The sequence below is a fragment of the Megascapheus bottae genome, chromosome 9 (genome assembly GCF_031878675.1).
Source record: "Megascapheus bottae isolate mThoBot1 chromosome 9, mThoBot2.hap1, whole genome shotgun sequence".
In the NCBI taxonomy this organism is placed as follows: domain Eukaryota; kingdom Metazoa; phylum Chordata; class Mammalia; order Rodentia; family Geomyidae; genus Megascapheus; species Megascapheus bottae.
This window is the reverse complement of record NC_143517.1, coordinates 62567125-62590506: the sequence shown is the minus strand read 5'-3', so window position 1 is coordinate 62590506 and position 23382 is coordinate 62567125. Positions and strand designations below refer to the sequence as shown.

The following is a 23382-nucleotide window of genomic DNA, read 5'->3' as shown; positions in this document are numbered from 1 at the left end:
TTATAGCCAATTAACCACCAGAAAACCAGAAAGGGAGCTGTGGTTCAAAGTGGTAGAGCGGTAGCCTTGAGCAAAAGAACTCAGGGATAGTGCCCAGACCCTGACTTCAAGCCCTATGACTGACAAAACAAACAAACAAACAAAAAACATTTTCAAGATTACCTTTGAGGGGAAAAAATACATTTGGACATCACAGTCCATGCGAGGAGGCTGCTCAGTACCTAAGCAGGAAGGCACTTTGTAAAAACAGAACCTGCTGTGGAGATGGTTGGAACATGGCTCTCCGTGGTTCACTGCTTTGGGACCTGGCAGTCAGGATGGGAGAAGTGCAATGGCCTCAGTTTCACATAGAAGACGTTTTCGCATCAGCATAGAATTATTGGCGATCCCACAGAGGTAGTGACAGAAGAGGGACTCAAGACAATCCCTTCACAGCCATCACAGACATGTAACAGCTACCTGTACACTAAATAAATGACCAGAGAAAGATGCCCTATGTGGTCCAGCACCTGACTGACAGGCACAATGCTCCGATGGTCAAAACCCCTCAAAACACCCAATTCCTGAAATTTTCACCGTGAGCCTCCTTTGTACCATTAATGTATGCTAATAAAAAAAAACAGCAAGAGAAAGGAAAAGGATTTGCATAGATATCTTCCAGGATGAAGGGACTGGAAATTGTGAGTGTTTAGGGACTGGAATATACCTGGCAGGCTTAGAAAAAGGCCCCACCCTGGGGCCCCAGTTTCTTTTCCCAGCCTGGGACTGCAGGGGCCTCTGCCTCCTCCCACAAAGCTCTCACTTCCCTGTCCTCCCACACAGCCCATCCTTTGGCCTTCATTCCTCTTACCTTGGCAACCAGTGGACCCTCTGTCCCTCCTGTTCTTGTAGGTCAGAAAGGTCAAGTAATTCAAACAAGGTCTCATGGCCAGAGAGAAGTGGGGAAGGTACTGCCACCACTGCATGGCGTTCTCTGGGGTGCAGGTAGATGGTGGGCAGGGGCAGGGAAGAGGAGTTGCACTGTGTGAGCAGGATGCTGATGGGAGGACGGGGACAGCTTACTGGTTGACATTCAGAGCAGGTGGAATGTCAACTGTTTTCTCTGGTGCCTGGGGAGCTTTCCCTTCTCCACTTAGCTTCTAATCCATTATTAAAAGCAAACAAGTGTGCTGGCACTGAGTGCACTTTCTCAAGCGGCAAATGAATCTCAGTTATCCACCCTCGCTTCTGCAGCCACATGGGCGCCAGGAAGAAATTGGCTCCTTTTCTTAGAGAAGTCCTGTTTGCTCCCTTGATGCTGCCCTCTGCCCTCTTCCCCTGAGAGCAGAGGCTACCATGCCCAGTGAAGCTCTGCCTCCCATGCTCCAGATGCCACCCAGATGACAAGATGGTCCCTGAGGGAGAAGCCACTTGAGACCATTTGCTGCCAAGGGCCCAAGTCATCTCTTGGAGCTTGCATTGCCATCTTTATCAGACCTGCCACCTCCTAGTTTATAAGAGAGGGGACTCAGCACACCTTGGTATGCCACACACGGTCAATGCCACCCTTTCCTGAAATGTTCGAAGGAGGGTAACACTCAGGGCTTAGATCCACACCAAACCCACTTTCTTTTGCAGTATAAAGCTTCTCATAGCACACGCGTGAAGACCAAGCGGAGCAGAGGATGCTCTTAAAGGCTTGCCCCACTTGAAGACGTTCCCTGAGCCCCACTGAGACAGGCCTTTGAACCTGAGCTGAATCTTTGTTGCCTGAGCCCTCACAAAACTCTAGAGACCGGGATGCATGAGACAGTGCATTTGAGAACCACATCGCCAGCCTGAGGTTAACAGCAGTCACACTCTTTGTCTCTTCTTCTCTATAGAATATTCTCCATCTCTCTCCACCTAGCTTCTTCTTGTCTCTCCATCTCGCATCTCCTCTATTCTCTTCTCTCCTTTTCCTCTTTCTTTCCTCTCATTTTGCCGGTGACCTTACGATCAAGGCCATCATCGTCACTGGCATCTGTGTTACCCTTGTCATCACCAGAAGAGGCATATGGTGCTTGTGCTCCAACATTGGATGGTGTTCCATTCTTCATGGACAGTGGACAGTGATGTTCACTGTTCATACATATCCTTACATTCGGAAGAGAAAGGAATGGTTATTGCGACGTGAACGATCCAATGGACTTTCGAAAGCTAACACAAAGAAGACAACGGGGATGCCAGAACTACCTTGGTTAACGGAAGATGTGGTGATGCCTGTGGAGAAGCAGCCTCAGTCTTGTTGAGCAAAGCAGATGCTGGAGTCAGATGGTCTTCCCTCGGAACCTGCTCTCCCTGACTTCTGCTCCGACTCATCCACTGTCTGTGATGCCTGACTGACGTCCATCCAAGCAGCTTCCTTAGAGGTCAACAACTAGCTCTGCTTTAGTTGACAATCACATCCACGATCCTTTCTGCAGGAGTGCCGGAAATCTCTGAGCAGATGGCTGTTCCACATACCCCTGCTTCCCAACCACCGCCATTACCTGTGACATCACTTGTGTATCACTTAACCTCTCATCTTGTGGTGGCAATGTTGGCTGGAAGCAGCTTCATGCTGTGTGAGAGAATGGACAAGGGAGGGAATTCTGTGCTGAGGGTATAAGAGATCAAAGTTGGCCTCGTGCTGACTTTTCAGCAAAGAGTGCAGTTGATTGCCAGTGAGGCATGTAGGGATGCCGACCCCCCCCACTACACCTGGGACCACCTGAGAGACAGCAGGTCTGCTAAACACGGCAGTGAGCTCGAGGGTGTAGAGGGCTTTGATCTTTTGCAGTGGACTCAAATGGCAAGACCACATATCCAGAATTGCTGGGTTGGGCCATGGTTTGGGCCCACGTTGCTTCCAGCTCCCATTTTCTTATTTCCTACAGCGACTCCAGCTCCGCTTCGTTCATCTCTTGCCACATAGCAACAGATTTTGGCCTGGCCTTGAACTGTGGTTTTATTTGCTGGGTTAGAATTCCCAGTTGGCCTCTGGTGTGGAACCCTGGAATGGACTGTTAATGTACTCCGCCCTGTGATCTCATTGGGGAGGTAATAAATGGTGATGACTAAATCTGGGGGGCCCAACAGATGCCAATGATAGGAGGATGCAACAGAGAAGCTTGGATGACTCAGACACATAACTGCCAGATGCCCTAGAGTGTCAGATCCACGTGATGCATCTAGGTCACAGCAGGCAGCCCGTGAGACAAAGCCACAACACCTTGGAAGGAAAATCAGAAGTGGAAGATTGGATGGTCTCTGTACTGATTCAGATAAGGCCAGGTGTGGGTCATGGGAAAAGGGAATGGGTTCAGGTACAGAAAAGGGAAGCACAACGTTGAGTCTCACAGAATCCTAAGTTCTAGGGTAGATTTATGCTACTGATCACTCCTCTTCCATCCATCTTTAGGGAACATGACACACTGGAATTGCTAGGTGACAGGTGACATGCCTTATTCATGAGGCCATAAAATAAAGAACTTCTAACTCTATTTTGGCAAGTGAACTTGCAGCCACAGAGACTTTTTATCCTTTTTGCCATTAATAAGATGTTTACTGACAGGAATGTATCTGTGTCCAAGGATTCTAAATCTATAGCATTTCAGGCCATTTTCCTTTTTTAAATAGTTCAGGTTATAGATCACCAAACATACAAAGGTAACAGGTCTTCCATTCACAGTTATCCCTGCCCTCCCCCCCCCCAAAAAAGAAAGGACTGGAATGAGATAACTAATGAGATACTTTTTTTAACATAAGAGGAAGAAATCTTCATTATTACCATATCTGACACTGCAAAAGACTTGTGTCCTTAAACCCATTCCTAGTATGCTGTCATTCTCCTCAAGGTGAAAACAGCATGGTACTTCCTGAAGGTGAAACTATACAATGTTGCCCGTTTAGGCCACAAAAGTCCTCATCTCTTCTTTCAGTGAAGCCATGTGGGATAAGAACAAGGTAGGGGACATAGCAAGTGGCCTGGTGTACCAGGATCACATGTGACCTGAAACCCTCTCTAAGTGATGAATAATCTCATGGCAGGTGTCCTGGGCCATTCACTTAACTCTCTGAGGTTTACTTTTTACTCTAATAAAATCAATAAATATAATATTTCTTACTTTGCTGTTCAAAGGGAACTAAATGGGTGACAAATATTAAATGATTAGTGCAATGCCTGGACCACTAGATAGAAAAGGTAATTGTTAGCTTTATATTGCTGGCAGCATTTATGTGCTTGGTGACGGGGGTAAGTTGCATGCATCTGGAAGGGGACGTGATAGGTTAAAATGTGCCATGGTATGGATAAACACTGGAATGATTTAGACATTTCTAAATTGGTTTCCTTCTATTTCTAATCTAGGGAGGTATTTTCCATCTTCTCTCAATGTTGTTTTTTCCATTCCATTGATATGAAATGAAATAGTGCATGGCCTCATATAATGAAAGGCTGGGTTCACTGCTGATGCCAGATGAAGGAAAGACAGCTGTTCACATTGCAGGCTTTGTCCCTTCACCCACGACACCCTATTTACAGGTCATATATAGTCGGGGCTGCTGTACCCTGAAACATCATGAACTGGGTGGCTTATAAACAATGGAAATGTATTTCTTACCATAGAGAGGCCTGGAACTTCAGGGTCAAGGTGCCTGAGATTCGTTGCTGGGTGAGGGTCTGCCTTCTGAACTATAGATGGCACCTTCTTGGTGTGCCCACTCAAAGAAGAGGAGATGGTGGGGCAATCTAGGGAATATTTCATAAAGGCCTCATCCTATTCTTGAAGGCTCCATCCTATGACTGTGTTATCTTCCAAAGAGCCCACCTCCAAAAATGCCCATATTGGTAAACTGGGGAAGTACATACATTTTCAGATCACAGGTTTTTGTCTGATTAATTTCCAGTTTTCCAGAACCTGTTCCTAGATTAATTCACTCTAGAGGTATATTTGAACTGAAATGTATGTTATCATTGTTTTCTGTCTTCATTCTTTTAGTGGACAAAAACAGCTCCCATTCCCTCTGTTTCTTGCTATATATTCTTGTTATTTGTTTAAATGCCGGTTGTGAGTAGTTGTCCAGTAAAGGCTGTGTGAGCACAGTTGATACAACTGTCACGCAGCTACTATTGCTGCCTTGATTTACAGATAAAAAAACAGATGCCCAAGAAGACTTAATGACATGTCCACAAGCTTTCAGAGTGTGGGAGGAAGCCAGAAGTTGACATAAATCTGTTTTGTTTATTCCAAAGCCCAAGATTTCTCTCTACTTCATGTTGCCAGCTATGAATCTTTAATTTTTAAACATCGTGGTATTGAATGGTTGGAATATTTTGTAGCTCCATTCTTAACTTTAAACTCCACATTATATAAAAAAAGAAAAGCTCACAGGAGTTGTGCATGAAGCCTCATTCACAATATCTTATCATCTGTCTATCAGACACAGTGTGTTCATTCCAGGCCAACCCTAGTAGTCATAAGGCATTCACCAAATAAAGAAAGGAAGATCGCAGCATCCATAATCAAAACAGAGAGAACCCTCACTTCCACTCAAAATTCCATTGACATTTTTTGCCAGCACATGCAATTGAAAATACAAGTTTATAACGGCGAAAACCTAAAGCCATTCCATCTAAAATCAGGAACGAGACAAGGATACCCACTCTCTCCACTCCTCTTTAATATAGTTTTAGAATTCCTAGCCAGTGCAATAAGGCAAGAAGCAAGCATAAAGGGGATCCAAATAGGGAAAGAGGAAGTAAAACTTTCCCTCTTTGCAGATGACATGATCCTGTATTTAAAGAATCCTATAGACTTCACTCTCAAGCTCCTTGAGCTGATTCAAAACGTTGGAAGGGTAGCAGGCTATAAAATTAACCCTCAAAAATCAACTGCCTTCCTCTGCGCCAACAGTGAGAGGAACGAGGCAATAATCAGGAAAGCAACTCCTTTCACAATAGCTTCAAAGAAAATAAAGTACCTAGGAATTAGCTTAACTAAGAATGTAAAGGACCTTTTTGATGAAAACTTTAAAACCCTGAAAAAGGAAATTAAAGCAGAACTGAGGAAATGGAAAAACCTCCCATACTCCTGGATTGGAAGAATCAACATTGTGAAAATGACAATCTTGCCAAGGGCTATCTACAAATTCAACGCAATACCCATCAATATCCCAATGTCACTCTTTAAAGAAATAGAAGAGGCAATCCAAAATTTCATATGGAATAATAAAAGACCCCTGTATAGCAAAAACACTTCTTAGCAGAAAGAACAGCGCAGGAGGAATTTCAATTCCAAACTTTAGACTCTATTACAGAGCTATAATTATCAAAACAGCTTGGTACTGGCACAAGAACAGGCCTGAAGACCAATGGAATAGAAATGAAGACCCAGATATTAAACCACAGACCTATGGCCACCTAATCTTTGACAAGGGAGCCAAAAAAATAGAATGGAAGAAAGATAGCCTCGTCAACAAGTGGTGCTGGCAGAACTGGTCAAGCACCTGCAGAAAACTAAAGTTGGATCCTTCTTTGTCACCCTGCACTAGAATTAACTCCAAATGGATCAAAGACCTGGAGGTAAAAGCTGACACTCTGAAAACTTTTCAAGAAGGAATAGGAGATACACTAGACCTCCTTGGCACAGGTTGAAACTTTCTTAATAAGGACCAAGAATCACAACAAATCAGAGAAAGGCTGGATGAGTGGTACTGCATTAAACTGCAGAGCTTTTGTATGGCAAAGGACATAGCTAGTAAACTAATTAGGAAGCCTACAGAGTGGGAGAAGATCTTCACTAACCATACAACAGACAAAGGCCTCCTATCTAAAATATATCAACAGCTCAAAAAATTGAATCAATCCAAAACTAATCTCCAAAGTAACAACCATCCCATTAAAAGATGGGCCAGACTTAAAGAGTCTTCTCTGAAGAAGAAACAAAAATGGCCTATAGACACATGAAGAAATGCTCAACATCTCTGGTCATAAAAGAAATGCCAATCAAAACAACTCTAAGATTCCACCTCCAGTCAGAATGGCCAGGATCAGGAAAATGAATAACAACAGATGCTGGAGGGGATGTGGCCAGGAGGGATCCCTACTACACTGTTGGTGGGAGTGCAAACTCGTTCAAACACTATGGAAAGCAGAATGGCAGTTCCTCAAAAGACTAAACATAGAGCTCCCCTATGACGCAGCAATTCCACTATTTGGCATTTACCCAATCGTCCAGAAACAAGGACATACTAAATCCACTAGCACAACAATGTTCATTGCAGCACTATTTACCATAGCAAAGATATGGAACCAACCTAGATGTCCCTCAGTTGATGAGTGGATCAACAAGTTGTGGTATTTGTACACAATGAAATTCTATGCTGCTGTCAGAAAAATGACATTATCCCATTTGTTAGGAAATGGAAAGACTTAGAAAAGATCATATTAAGTGAAGTAAGCCAGACTCAAAGGAACTTAGGCTCAATGGTTTCCCTCATTTTTCATAATCCGTAGAAACCTTGGGCTCTCCTAGCAGAGATTTGCAATAGAGCAAAACCTTGATACAAAAGGCCATATAGTATGACGCTAAATGAAAGGATCTCTAGAATATAGAAACATAAGCCATATAATGAATGATTGTTGTCCTTAATGTACTATGTTATCTCTCATCTCTTTTGCTGTCCCTTGGTTATCTCATATTGTTACAGTATCTCACTTTGTTACCTGGTATATCAGGTATATTTGTATTTGGTTATTTGAAATTGGATAGGGAAGGGGGGAAAACAAGGTGAGGGGTGGGGGTCGCGGGAGGGAAATGGGGACCAAGACATGTGAAAGGGTATCAATGTATGGGAATTAATGTACCATCTATCTGGCAAATATCATGTAACCCTTCTATTAATTACAATAAAATATATATGAAAAATTTCAAAAAAGAAAATACAAGTTTAATATGTATTTTATACAGTCAGCTTTGGACGGAATATTTGGAGGCCCAAAGCCCAGGTATAGCCCATGGTGAAGTCATGGGACCTAATTACATTTACACGACTGTCCTCCATTCTCCCTCTATTTCCATCTCTTCTACCTCCCTCACCTTCTCCCATCCTCACCTTTTCCTCCCAGCCTGTTGATGCTCTGAATGTACCATTAACAGGCTATGTGAGGGGAAAGCATGACAGTAACCATGTGCAGCCATAACCAACAGCCAGGGGGTCCTGCGCTCTGTCCACATGGAAATCAGGTGGGCAAGAGGCAGCTGCTTTTGTGTTAATGGTCCAGAATTCCAGACACCCACGAGCTGGGCTTTCAAATCCAAAGGCTTTGAGAACTTGAAGCTTATGGCCCCAATCTTGGAAAACTGGAAGTTGCTCCTCTGGGTGTCAAGGCAGAAGCTTACAACTCTGAACAAACAGAAGCAGAACTCAGTGGCTAGATTTATAGCTCCTGAATGTTGGGTGTTGAGCTCTCCTACTCTTTGGCCCTTGACAACTCTCTCGAATGACAGCTCCTCACAGCCTCTCATCTTTCATAGTTCTGGCCTCTCCTTCACTGCTGTCTTAACTTCATACACTTCTGCTGCCCACTGCAGCTTCCGGTATCTGCCCTTGGGTTGCTTTCTGAAGCTCCTCGGCTACCTCACAGAGTTACAGCTCAGAGCTGTCTATGTTGGTGTCCTTGGCTCACTCTTCTCTGCTATTACAGCTCACAGGTGCAGGTGTCAGGGATCAGAGTGTCTGGTGACTCTCAGAACTCTTCAGGCATGGACATTTCAGGCCCCTGAAACACCAGGTTTGTGTGTGCTTGTCATGCAAGACCTAATTTGCTCTGTCCATGTTTTGTTTTTTAATCCACAAGTAAGCAGAAGACAGTTCAAGTCTTTATTAGGGTCTAATGCCGCAACACCAGGGAATAATACATAGGAGAGGAGGCTTTTATATTAATCTGAAGAGAGTGAAAAACAACTTGCTTAAATAGCCAGAAAAGGGACATGGTGTGAGCGGTGCATGCATTATATGTTCACCAATCAGAGCCTGGCTTTCAATTCCATCAATCCCAAGTTTTAATGAAGGACCGATCACAGGTGTTTTTCTCTCACAGGTTTCTTGTCTCCAGTGAGCTTCACTCCAGAGTGCTCAGGCCATGGAGAGATCACAGAGGCACTAGTGGACTCTTCAAGGCCTGTGCAGGCTGCCTGAAGCAATCCTGAATGGAGCAAGGCTTCCTGCAGCAGAAATGATTTGTTTAATGTTTCTAAACACATAGTGAGGGGTACTAGTGTTCATTGCTTATGTTCACTCCTCTGTTTCTTTCCCTAATATTCATGGATTCAGCACCGCATGGCTTCGGTTCCAGGCACGGTCTCCTCAAGGCATCTGTGATTTGTTAAAGCAGCAGAGATGCTAGTCTGACAAGCCAGCCAGTTGCCTGGTTTAGAGATCCCTACACAAAGCAGCCGGGTCTAAGGGAAAGCTTTGGTAGCTGTGGATCGCAGGGCCAAATGGCCTGCTCCCAACAGTTTTTCCCATTCACAGCAACAAAACAAAACAGAGCAAAACAAAATGAACAACCATAGGGAAACAATAAAAGCCATGAAAATGAACATGGTTAATAATATTTAACAATGGCCAAAAACCCATAGGGAAAATTATGTCCCTCAGTTTTATCTCACAATCAGTCCTCTTGGCACCTTGGTGTTGACTGCCAGCCTGCATGGCTATTGTAAATAATTTTTTATTCTTTAAGGCACTTGGGGTGGTGTTGTGTTATGGCAGTATTAAGCTAAATTTGGTTAATCTGTAACAATAGACACTGACTATGCCCATCCATTTTGGCAGCTATCACAAAATACACTAAGCAATTTCTTTGGTTTTAAATGTTTTTTTTTAATTTCTAAAGTTTAATTGTAACATTTTCTTAACATGGCTTAATAGGTTCTTGTGGTACTGAAGCACATTCACAAAGTATGCTCTGGTCACAGAGTATTAGCATTTTCATCTCAGGCTCCTGTCTTCTAGGTCATCCTAACATATGGGGTCAGTTATCGTGAACTGAAGTCAGCTTGCTGTGCTGTGGAACACTGGAACTCATTCCTTCTTAAATCCCCCATCTAGACTCAGGGTGATTATTTCAATGTTCCACATGTGCAAGAGAACACACAACACTTGTCTATCCATGTCTAGCTTGTTTCACTAAAGATACCATTCTCTAGTTCCATTCATTTTGCTACAAATGGGTCATTCTCTTTTATAAAATAATAATATGAAATCACATAACCGTACACATCACATTTTCTTAATTTTCAGTTAATGGGGTCATAGTAATCCCATGTCTTAGCTGTTATGAAGAGTTCCTCAAAAATTTGAGTGCATATTTCTGTATTTAGTGTGTGGATTTCATTTTTTTTGTATATGAACATCCAGAGTGGGTGATTGGCTCATGCAGATCTATTTTAGTTTGTTGGGTTTTTTTTCCCAGTGCTGGAGAAGGTAGCAAGTGCTCTGATACAGAAATACAGCCCAGGCCCCTACTTTCACCTTGATTATTATCCATAATGGCTAATTTACATCTCCACCAACAGGGTCTGAGTCCCATTTGCTATATGTCTTCTCTAGAATTCAACCTTATTTTCTGTGTGTTTTATAATACTCTAGTTTAGATGTGATACTAATTCATTATGGCTTTGAATAATTCTGATGTTTGACTACATGGGTCATTTCTCAAATACTTTTGGCTATTTGTATGTTCTTTTAAAACCAGGCATATTCAAATAATTTGCCCAAATTTTACTTGAGTTTCTTTTTTTTGTGGTTGTCTTTTAATTCCATCTATGTTCTGGACATGCAGGTTTATTGAGTGAATTTCTGGCCTGTTCTCTTCCATTCTGCAGGCTGTCTCTCTGTTCTGTTGATGACTTTCCTGCGCTAGCACTGCTTCATTGGAGATCATTGGTAAATGATAGAAAAGCATTGCCTGGGCCTCTGGAGGCTACAGTGTCCCATGTCTGCTGTAGGTCCTTCCTCACAGGTGGCACCAGAGATGTCACATGGAGAACAACGCACCACTCTCCAGCCCGTTCACGAGGCCAGTTACCTCATTCATTAAGATTAAATCCCTTCCCAATCTGAATCACTTGCTGCAAGCTTTTCCTTCCGTGATGTCACATTGGCTCAACAGGTATCTTATCAATGTAGGGGACACCACCGTTAAACCAGAGTGTGTGCATGGTGCTCAGAACTAAATATTTAAGATGGACAAATTTCTCTGGGGCTCAAGACTGTGCAGATAGTCTTGTGAGAAGAGCATCTAACAATATTTGTGAGAGCATGCCCCACTTGATTGGAATTTATAGAATGTTTGCCAGCAATTTCACTTTAGTTATCCTCTCTTTCTGCAAAATTGAAGAAGCTCATTACAAAGAAGCTGATTTCTACAAGATTTTCTTCATATTTGGTATTTTTTCAGGGGGAGGGGGGTCAGTTCTCTACTATTTTATGTGACATTCCTAATCTTACATATGAAAAGTATGAGAAAATTTTAATCCCAATCTACATTCAGGAAGGGAGTGATTCAGCACTCATGTATTTTTGTCAAATTATTGCAATATGTATTCGAATTTCTTATCACTTGCCTCCCTCGAATTTCTTCTTCCTGAGAATATGTTTGCTCTTTCTACTTCCAGGCTGGGCAAGGGTTCCTCTTCACTTCTAACGCAGAGTGTCAGTCAATTTTCTATCATTTATAATAAAATTCCTGAGACAATCAACTTATAAAGATGAGCTTTGATTCTCAGTGTCATGATTAGCCCACTGCTTTGAGCCTGAGGTGGGGCAGACCACCACAGTGGGATGTTTTGTGGAGCAAAGCTGCTCACCTCCTGGCAAAGCAGCTGCAGAGGAGGAATGGTTCCATCCACCATGACCTGCGCAACCCCTCCCAGGGCCCACCCCTAAAGATTCCACTGTCCTCTGATAGCACCACCAGGTGGTCTAAACCTGTAACACAGGAGCCTTCGCAGGACAATTCCAACAACATATCCTCCTACGCATTTCCTTTTTGAAACATAGCTTTCAGACACAATTTGATGCCTGTCCCTGAGCCAAAGAAGTTCATAGTTAGTGTACACCACTGGTTGCAGGTAGATACCTTCTAGAGGTCCTTTCATTCCCAGTAACTTGATATAGCAGAATGTTACATCAAATAAATAGTTCTTTAACTTTAGCTAAATTAACTCAACACCCTAAAGTCTATTGAGTTATCTATAAAGAATTCCTCCAATTCTGAATTCCAGGAACTCAACATAAATATATCTTTGTGTATGAACATTAAAGCTTTAATGTGAAAACCAGCTGTGTTTTTAGAAGATAATTCAATTTAAAATCTGCTAAAATGCACACACTTTCCCAGAGAAGACACACAAAGTTAACTGGCCGCTGACAGCAAGGGATGCATCTCTACACATTTGGGTTTAGACATTGGCTCCCTGAGACTCAGAGTACCTATGACAAGCAGGGACTAAGTCCTGGCTATGCAGCCAAAGTCTGCACAGGATGCACTGGGGCTGGGCTACTTGTCTACACATTGTTTTGTGCTTGTTCGGTTGACACACAGTAAAGAACATTTACTGTCTGCAATTATTTACTTGCTCTTGTCTATTCTTGTCAACAAAGCTAAAAGTCAAGTCCTTTATAGAACAAATCCAGTTAACAAGATAAGTAGGAAATTACGAGCTCTATAGAGCCATTCACGTTACCATAATGAATTCTGCTGATTAAAAAGCCCTAAAAAACTTGTTAGCATCTTCTTTACCTTCCTTGTTCCTTGAGCTTATCTCAGACTTTTTTTTCCGCCAGTCGTGGGGCTTGAACTCAGGGCCTGAGCACTGTCCTTGGACTTTTCTCAAGGCTAGAGTTCTACCACTTGAGCCACAGCTTATTTCTATGTATCTGGTACCAAGGAATCGAACCTGTGTCTTCATGCATGCTAGGCAAGCACTCAACCACTAGATCAAACTCCAGGCCCCATCCCAGATGTTTTTCTTTGCCTTCTGGTGATAAAGAAAATCTGGGGATGGATCTGGGATGATACCGAGAAAGACTTTCCAGTCACAAAAACTCAGTACTGAGAGGTTTCAGTATGTGGTCCATAGTTAATTCTGTAGGTCATGAATCCAAGGTTTGAGAGAGGAAACAGGTACCTGAGGTTTTGAACCACAGATTCCCTGCCCAGGGCTCTTCTGGATACAGTGGCACCCATAGAAGTTCTTCCCCCTCCTAATAGGGTCCTCTGTGTGTCTCAACCAAGGAGACACACTGAGTTTTCCAAAGCTCCTGATTATATCCCTGGTTTCCCCACACATCCTCCTCTAGCCACACTCTCTAGCCACTGTCCCACAACACCCCCTGCCCCTGGCATTGTAGGCCTGTGTTTCTCCGCTGGTTCTCTTCTCTCTGTTTGTTCCTCTGGAACAAACCTACGTTAAAGAAACAAAGCTGCCCTGTCCTGATTACAGGGTAGCAAACTCCCACATCATTATGCGAGACAGAGCAGAGACAGTCTGAAGGTACAAAACATTACCAAAATCTGAGTTGACTTGGCACAAAAATGGCTCATGACCTGGGAGATATTCGAGGTCAAATGTCCTCCGTGCCAGCTCAGCTTTGCACCAACATCTCAGCAAAGTTGTGTCCTTCACCATCACAGTGCAGGGTAAAGCTGAGCGTAGAAGCTAGAAATAAATCCTTCCACCAGAAACAACACCCAGCCCATGGCTATTCACATGGCACCTGCCAAAGCAAGTCACAAGACCAAAAGGTGGCAAGGATTATTATCCCAGATGACCATGTGGGTAGACAACTGTCCTGTAGGCCATCAGAAACATGGAGTCACTCTGGCAAGAAGTCACATTTTTGCTGTAGTAGTTTTCATTTGTTTGTGCTGGTAGTGGGGTTAGAACTCAGGGCCACATTCTCTCACTTAGCTTTCTTTTGCTCAAGGGTGTGCTAACAACTCTTCTTCCAGTTCTGGGCTGGTTCAATGGAGACAAGAGTCTCTGCAATCTGAAGCCTGGGTTGACTTCAAACTGTGATTCTGAGATCTTGGTTTTCCTGAGTAGCTAACATTACAGGTGCGAGCCTCTGGATCCTGCTAAAGGAGTTATGTTTTGCTCATTGTTGCATCATGGATTCTGTGGCCAACACCCATGGAAAAAGAAAGCTCGGCAAGTGCTACTGGAATTAATCAAATGAGAATGAAAAGCCAAAGTTGAATGCGTAGCTATCATTGGGCAGAAGCAACCCTGCACATTAAATTATGTACCGGTGACTATTTTTGAATTAGCAGTTCTCGCGTGGTGCTCAACAAGGCAAATGGGCTGATATATTTTTCCTGAGGCTCTGCAATGCACTACATGTATTCACATGTATGCCAATGCAGAGCACTGACTCATGAGCTGTAGACCACTGCCTCTCACATTAATGAAAAGAAAGATGAAAATAAACTTCATCATGGTTTAAACCCACTTTGACATCAGTGTCTTAAAGAAGCACCCACTGGAAAACCAGAGATGACCCTAAAATATTTTTCAAAAGAGAACACAAGCATGTACCAGCAGTGCAGATCAAGATTGAACATTATTGCCAACCTCGTGGGCGCCTTTCTTTCACCTGCTCTTTCCCCATCCACACACTCACCATCTTACGTTCTAGACACACAAGGCAGTTCTGACTATTTCCCAAAGTCGATCAATTAACCATTGATCACTTTCTCTTTTAGGATTTAGTTTCTACTCCAACACTATGTCATAATTAAGCCAGTATTGTTGCACATATATGTGCAGCATATATTTTTACTAATGGATAATATTTCTTGGGATAAAGAATACTTGAATCTCCTCAAACTGTATAATCAGCTTTATTTTTTATTGGGCAGATTGCCTTTTACTTGTCTGTTTTTTAAGCTGTCTCTGTATATTTTAAGGCAGATTTCTGTCTAGTATATGTCTTGAAAATATTTTCTCTTATCTGCTAGCTTTCCTTTTTTGCTCTCTTCACAATGTTTATTGTGATAAACCAATGTTAGTTTTAGTGTAGTCTTCTCCTGTAAAAGTAGTGACATTTATATGTTATTTAACAATGCATTTCAAAGTTGAAGGTCACTAATTTTTTTCTCTTGTGTTGTTTATAGAGTCATTTTAAGTTTTCCACTCAGAATTCACATTTGGATTTTGCACTCTAACTGAATTTTTGAATAGTGTCAGGTAGGTGTTTTTGCTTTCTATTACTATCAAATGTGGTAATAACATTGATTAGACTGTATGCTTTTCCTATTAATTTCATTACAATGTTACCGTTTTTACCAACATTGTTATGATACAATAGTAAATCATCATAAGTTTTAGACAGATTGACCTGTAATTTCCCTCCTGGTAATTTTTAAACCTTTTGATCTCAAGGTTATCCTAGTATGGTAAAATGTAGTGGAAAGGCTCCTTGTTCGGCTGTGTTCTAGCGGCACTCTTATGAAGCCAATGTTCTTCCTTAAACATTTGGAAAGATTCATTGAACAAGCCCTTTTGTCTTGCAATCTTAGTCTGGGAAGATTATCAGTGTTACAATGTAACATTGCTACAAGTGGTTCCATTTAGGGTTATTGATATTCTCTTTTTCTTTGGTCAGTTTTGTGAAGATGGTAGGAATTTGTTTAATGCAAGTTTTCAAACCCACTGGCAGACTGTCACTGGTACTAGCCCCAGACTGTCATTCTTATGGTAAAATCCCCTCTTGATGTCAGACTGTTGGTAACTCACACTTCCATCAATTATTTCCTTGATCAGATTCTCACACTACTTATCAATTCAGTGCTGATTTTGAAGACTTATGTCTGTTTATTTTATTTAACATATATTTCTTGCATCATATTCTGCAAGTTTCTGTTCTTTCCATTTTGTTCTTTTTTATTAAAAAGTTGTAATTTATCAGTGTGTGTGTGTGTGTGTGTGTGTGTGTGTGTGTGTGTGTGTGTGTGTCTGTGTTCATGCATGCACCAGTACTGGGGCTTAAACACAGAGCTTCACACTCCCCCTTAGCTTTTCCTCTCAAGGCTGACTCTCCATCACTGTGCCCCAGCTCTGCTTCCAATTTTTTTACTGGTTAATGGGAGATAAGAGTGTCATAGCTTTCCTCCCCAGACTGGGTTTGAATCCCAACACTCAGATTTCAGCATTCTGAGAAGCTAGGATTGCAAGTGTGAGCCACTGAGATCCAGCAAATCTTCCTTTACAAACTTGAAAGAAGCATGTAGATGGTTGAATTCCCATGTTCTCATTTCTGTTTACTTAGTGTTACAGAGTGGACAATAAACAAATATCTCACAACTTTGACAATTATCTCTCCATTATAATACGCTTCAAAATAGTTTCTAATTTCCTTTAGAATTATGCTGATAGATATGTCAGGAAAGGTGAATAACTTTTGTGTTAGTATGTTACTTTGCTACCTTACTCCCATTATGGCCAGAATGTAAGTTAAAATTAGTTTCATTTGCAATCATTTGCTTATCAATGGTAAATGCTGAAAAATGCATATTTAGAAAGCTTATATTTCCCACAACATTGGGGTACACTGTTCTACATAAACAATTAGATTGGTCTGTTAATTTCCTATTACCAAATAAGTAATTACGCTAATTCTACACTGAGCTACTTCTCCTTGTGACATCCAGTTCATCACTTTTTTGTTAATATCCCTAAGATTTTATGATTCAAGTTCTTAAGATAAGATCTTAACTATTTCCAGATTTCCTTTCTTAGTCAATAATAAAGATAAATTACACATACAAATTTATACTGTATAACTATTGTTGTACTATATGTTATGTAACATGTTGCATATGTTATTATATATTAAGGTAATCTTATTCATATAATTATATTAAAGTACTAATATATTATATAATATAAACTACATTATAGCATATTAGAAATATTAGATATCTATTAGATCTGTCTAGAAGGATTCCAAGCATGATAGCAGTCTAGCTCTGATTAGCTTTCTTCAGACCCAAAATCTGCTGAATGGGCTCATTGGTTTCTGGTATCTTCGCTTCTCTTGGGTGATACTTGGTGGCTGCCAGGTTTGGACTTAGGCAGTTTCCTAACCCACAGGAGCAGAAGCTGAGAGTGTCAAGCAGTGGATGACTTCAGTGCCATGAAACTCATTTTTCTTGGTCCGGTTCCAGGGGAATGCCAAAATTAGCTTCATCTTTTCTACTTTGAAAAGTCATTGTGTCCCATTTCTCAGCTCCTTTCCCTGTGCTATCGAGAGCTATATGACTCTCGGGCAGAGCGTGGTATGGAATGACTCATTCCAGCACATTCTTCCCTGTCAGTAGCCCAAGTTCTGACTCCCTTGCTGGCTATTTGATAACGTACAATTAAGGATTCTTTTTAATAATTTATGCACTTATTCACTATGTTCTCTGACTGTTTAAGACTGCTGTAAGCTAGCTCGTCATTACCAGAGTCAAAATTATTTGTTTGGTTGTTTGCTTCTGGCTTCTTGAATTGAACCCATAATTCATTTAATTCCCATATTGCTTGTTTGTGTAAACTAATGCATATTAAGCTATTGCCTTGTAAATATCACATTAACTTCCTCTTTTAGGTTGTGTGTATGTGAAGGTTTGTGTGTGTGTGTGTGTGTGTGTGTGTGTGTGTGTGTGTGCGCGCGCGCGCGCGCGCATGTATGTGTACGTGTGCCAATCCTAGGGCTAGAATTCAGGGCCTGGGTGCTATCTCTAGGTTTTTGTGCACAATTCTAGAACTCTGTCACTTGAGCCACAGCTCTACTTTCAGCTTTTTGGAGGTTAATTGGAGATGAGAATCTGACAGACTTTCTTGCCCAGGCTGGCTTTGAACTGTGGTCCTCAGATCTCAGCTTCTTGAGGAGCTAGAATTACATGTGTGAGTCATCTGAATGCCCAGCAAGCTTTTAGGTTATGACTTCGGGCTTTTTGTAGTTCAATTAAAAAACATTTTGCAGATTTCATTGTGACATTTTTTTTACTGCATGAACAATTAAGGCAGAGCATTTTAAACAATTTTAGACACAATTTCTACTGATTTCTTTTATCAGATAGTTGTGCAGACTGATTTTGAAGTAATGTGAATTGTCAAAAAAAAAATCTCCCAGGAATTGTCACTATTGTTACCCTGAGAGCCTTTTAGAAAATTCTTAAGCTTTGCCCCAGATGCAAGGAATCCAAATTGCTAGTTCTTGTGCTGAAATGTCTTGTGATTTAATATGTTCATGAGGTGATTTTCACACATAATAAAATTTGGGAAGTTCTGGCTCATATCACACTGATTTTATGGATTTCTAAGACTTCTTCATGACTTAAAACATGATTATTGTTATAAAAAGTCTATGCTTACAATAGAAAAATATGACAGTCTCCATTTGTTGAGTGCAGACTTTCACATTATGTTAATTAATTTTTAAAAATTTCTATACTTTCCAGAAAAAGAGCCAAAAGAATGTGTAATACAATAAGCAGAATGGCCTGAAGTTCAGTAACTGCATTTGTGGAAAGAAAAAAAGAATGAAACTAAGGAGTAAAATGAGAAATAATGACAAAACTTTCCCCCAAATCTGATTAAAATTTCAAGATTTGGAACAAAATCTATGAAGGATAATTCAAAAAGAGAAATAAACCCACAGAACCCCAGAGTCCAACTAAATTTTAAGATACCCATTCAAAGAATTGAAACTGTTTAAAATAAAGATTAAGAGAAGCCTGGTACAGTTGCTTGGGAGACAGGGAATGATGTGATTATAGTTTAAAGCCAGTCATGGCAAAAAAAAAGTCTCTCTCAGCCTATGAGCTGAGCTTGATGATTCACATCTGTGATCGTGACACTCAGGAGGCACCAGCAGAGAAATTGCAGTTCAAAGCTGGCCTCTGGTAAAAACGGAAGCCAGTATTCAAAAAAAATACCTGAAACAATGAAATAAATTATAGAATGCCTGCCTACAAAGAGTAAGGCCCTAAGTTCAAAGTCCAGTGTGCCTCTGAGAATTTTGGTTTAGTAAAACAATGATAAGAACGATAGGAAAACTGAGTTTGTGCCCAGACAATGGGGCTAACACCAATAGAAGTCATTTGAGGTAAAGCAAAGCCACCTTCAAGTGTAACTGTATACATGGTAACTGCAGGAAGGATATTTAGACAAAGGTAGATAAAAATAGAGTTTACTGAATTAGAAGCAAATATAACCAAAATACAGATTCTTATCTAAAAACATTCTCAAGAGACACAGCATGAAGATCACCTGGTACCCACAACTAAGTTAAGTTCTGAAAAGTTAGCTCAAGCAATTGCGCATTTCAGTCTTTATAGAGCAAAATGTCAGTGTTGAGGCATTATATAATATATATCATATATTATATGTGATTATATGTATCTGTAATCATAGTTAAAGCTTGATCACCTTTTTCTTTGTACTGGTATGATAAGAAGGAAAACATAATTTCAGTATAACATTCAGTACAGTTTTCACTTCTAATACTGTTCTTTTTGGTCACAGATTTTCCTTTTGTTTGTTTTTTCCCCCGATAGTTTAAACTTCTCTGCTGAAAGGGCCATCTGCTCAACTCCTACGTGCATCCTTTCTTTGAACGTAAGTTCAATTACTACATGAAAGATTTCACCTACAAATTCCATCATCTTGCTATCTCAGACACCGTTCCTACTGATTAATTAGATGTTAGCCTACGTTACATTTCCTGCTTCTTTGCCTTGTATATTTTTAGTCTTGGTTGGATCCCTGTACATGTATGATTTTGCTCCAATAGTAAAACACCAGTTACATTTTTATATGAGAATGACAAAGTTTCCATTATTTCTGCAGAACAAGTGTTCCTCAGAAGCCAACTTCATCTCTCTATCTTTCACCCAAGTAATGGACCTCATAACATATTATCCAATGGCATATCATCAGGACATATCATATAATTGATTATGTCTCATCAGAAGGTAAGCATAAATGCTGATAGCATAATTAACTACAAATACTTGAGATGATCAAGTACTTCCCCTCCCAACTGTCTCTTCAAGTAGGCTTTCTCAACAGAGGGGGGGAGGGAGAGAGAGAGAGAGACAGAGACAGAGACAGAGACAGAGACACAGGGAGAGACAGAGACACAGAGAGAGACAGAGAGAGAGAGACAAAACCTGGGAAGTTTCCATAATCGGATTTTCCAGAAGAGTGAGGAGGTGGGGGAGGGAGGGCACTGCCAGGAAAAGGTCCAGGCCTTCGGGAACTTGTGTTCCTTCCCTACGGTTCCTAGAAAGAACTGTAGGGCATTTAATTCTCCTTATTTTATATCTCCAATGCCTTTGCAGTAATTAACCAGATCATCCCCTCACCTCACAGAGTCACTTCAAGCATGATGTGAGAAGCCCTGTTTCTGAAGTTGAAGTGCATGACAAATATTTGATAAATATATATTTTGTAATCCAAACATAAGACAGTTACAAAGTGTCCACAGTAAAATTCAGATATTTAGTCCGAACATATTGATTCATTGATAGTGTGTGCTGTGCTACATTTGGGAGTCTCAGTTTTCTTACTTGTAAAGTGACATTAGCCATTATGTGTGCCACAAGTACTGAGTAACTAATTGGAATGGTTATAGAAAATGACCAGTCCTGGACTTGCAAAGCTCACCATTCACAGAATAATTATATGTATAATTAATATTCGATGTATTTTGCTTAGTACTAATTTTCTATTAGTAGTATATTCTTTTTTAAGTTTTAAAGCAAAACTACACTCCTGTTTATTACATATTCTCTCTACCTCTCTATCTCTCTCTCCTACTGCTTTCCTCCTTTCAAGAATTTCCCATTCAGTCTTTTCTTCCTGTTTTCAGCTCGATTAACTACTTCTGAGCCTTGGAGACTTAGATGAATCCTCCCGCAGAAATCCCACCACGAAGAGCGGAGGAGCCATGCTGATTAGAATGCTTCCTGTTCCATCGCTAGGACACGTTTAGAGGTGAGAAAGATAAAAAATATTTCTTTCTTAAGCTGAGGATTTCCCAGAAGGTAATAGGAAAAGAGTCTAAATCAAGGTTAGAAAATGAATACATTATCTGTTTGATGTTTACCCATCGGCAGGTCTTAAAAGTTAAGATGAAAGTGGTATCTTTGAGGAGGTTCACATTTAAAATCAGTTATGAACAAAATCCAATGGCGTTGGGTGTTTGCATTAGATAAGCTCCCTGAAGCCCGATTCTCAAAGTCAAAGACTTTACATTTCCTACCAATCTACTGAAGTCATAAAAACAAAAAACAAAAAAAAATACGTGCTGGACCCAGAGAGTCTGAACAACTGCTTGTTAATTTGGCAATCGGGGGCAATTCCCGCAGACTTTATGGACATACTCTTCTTATAAACCAGGAGAATTCATGCTCCCTAGGGAATCCGCTCTGTTCCCAGTGTTTCTGTCCAATGAAATATCCTCTGTCTTATGGGTTCCAGCAGGCAATACAGTGACTGTTCTCCTTCTAGCATTGTCCTCTCTGCTCAGTCCTGCACACTGCATTTGGAATTAATTTTATTGGAAGAAAAACGTGATTATAAAAATTTGGGGGCAGTTCTGGGGTTTAACTCAGGACCCCAGAACTCGATAGGCAGGTGCTCTAGCCCCTTGGCAGTGTCTCTAGCCTTGTTTCCACTTGCTATTATTGTTTTTTTTATATTCTTTTATTGTAATTAATTAAAGGGTTACATGATATTTGCCAGATAGAAGGTGCATTAATTCACATATATTGATACCCTTTCACATGTCTTGGTCCCCATTACCCGCCCCTCCACCCCTCCCCCCATCTTGGTTTTCCCCCCTTCCCTATCCAATTTCAAATAATGAAATACAAATAAATTCAATATATCAGATAACAAAGTGAGATACTGCAACAATATGAGATAACCAAGGGACAGCAAAAGAGATGAGAGATAACATAGTACCTTAAGAACAACAATCATTCATTATATGGCTTATGTTTCTATATCCTAGAGATCCTTTCATTCAGCGTCCTACTATATGGCCTTTTGTATCAAGGTTTTGCTCTATTGCAAATCTCTGCTAGGAGAGCCCAAGATTTCTACTGATTATGAAAAATGAGGGAAACCATTGAGCATAAGTTCCTTTGAGTCTGGCTTACTTCACTTAATATGATTTTTTCCAAGACTTTCCATTTCCTAACAAATGAGGCGATGTCGTTTTTTCTGACAGCAGCATAGAATTCTATTGTGTACAAATACCACAACTTGTTGATCCACTCATCAACTGAGGGACATCTAGGTTGGTTCCATATCTTTGCTATGGTAAATAGTGCTGCAATGAACATTGTTGTGCTAGTGGATTTAGTATGGCCTTGTTTCTGGATGATTGGGTAAATGCCAAGTAGTAGAATTGCTGGGTCATAGGGGAGCTCTATGTTTAGTCTTTTGAGGAACTGCCATACTGCTTTCCATAGTGGTTGAGCGAGTTTGCACTCCCGCCAACAGTGTAGTAGGGATCCCTCCTGGCCACATACCCTCCAGCATCTGTTGTTGTTAGTTTTCCTGATCTAGCCATTCTAACTGGAGTGAGGTGGAATCTTAGAGTTGTTTTGATTTGCATTTCTTTTATGACCAGAGATGTTGAGCATTTCTTCATGTGTCTATAGGCCATTTTTGTTTCTTCTTCAGAGAAGACTCTCTTTAAGTCTTTGGCCCATCTTTTAATGGGATGGTTGTTACTTTGGAGATTAGTTTTGGATTGAGCTGTTGATATATTTTAGATATGAGGCCTTTGTCCGTTGTTTTGTTGGTGAAGATCTTCTCCCACTCTGTAGGCTTCCTAATTAATTTACTAGCTATTTCCTTTGCCATACAAAAGCTCTGGAGCCTTTCTCTGATTTGTGTGATTCTTGGTCCTTATTAAGAAAGTTTTGACCTGTGCCAAGGAGGCCTAGTGTATCTCCTATTCGTTCTTGTAAAGTTCTCAGTGTGTCAGCTTTTACCTCCAGGTCTTTGATCCATTTGGAGTTAATTCTAGTGCAGGGTGACAAAGAAGGATCCAACTTTAGTTTTCTGCAGGTGCTTGACCAGTTCTGCCAGCACCACTTGTTGAAGAGGCTATCTTTCTTCCATTCTATTTTTTTGGCTCCCTTGTCAAAGATTAGGTGGCCATAGGTCTGTGGTTTAATATCTGGGTCTTCATTTCTATTCCATTGGTCTTCAGGCCTGTTCTTGTGCCAGTACCAAGCTGTTTTGATAATTATAGCTCTGTAATAGAGTCTAAAGTTTGGAATTGAAATTCCTCCTGCGCTGT

General features: G+C 40.9%; 2 long non-coding RNA genes across 2 annotated transcripts; one reads left to right on the top strand and one right to left on the bottom strand.

The window, feature by feature from the left end:
* Nucleotides 1-856: 856 nt before the first annotated feature.
* LOC150059276 (uncharacterized) lies at nucleotides 857-2985 on the bottom strand. The gene is made up of 3 exons (XR_016536629.1): nucleotides 2732-2985; nucleotides 2215-2581; nucleotides 857-2115 (listed from the first exon to the last, which is right to left on the bottom strand). It is a non-coding gene; the product is annotated as an uncharacterized LOC150059276 (long non-coding RNA).
* A 114-nt stretch (nucleotides 2986-3099) lies between these two features.
* Nucleotides 3100-20029, top strand: LOC150059275 (uncharacterized). The gene is made up of 3 exons (XR_016536628.1): nucleotides 3100-3294; nucleotides 19619-19679; nucleotides 19911-20029. It is a non-coding gene; the product is annotated as an uncharacterized LOC150059275 (long non-coding RNA).
* Nucleotides 20030-23382: the final 3353 nt, after the last annotated feature.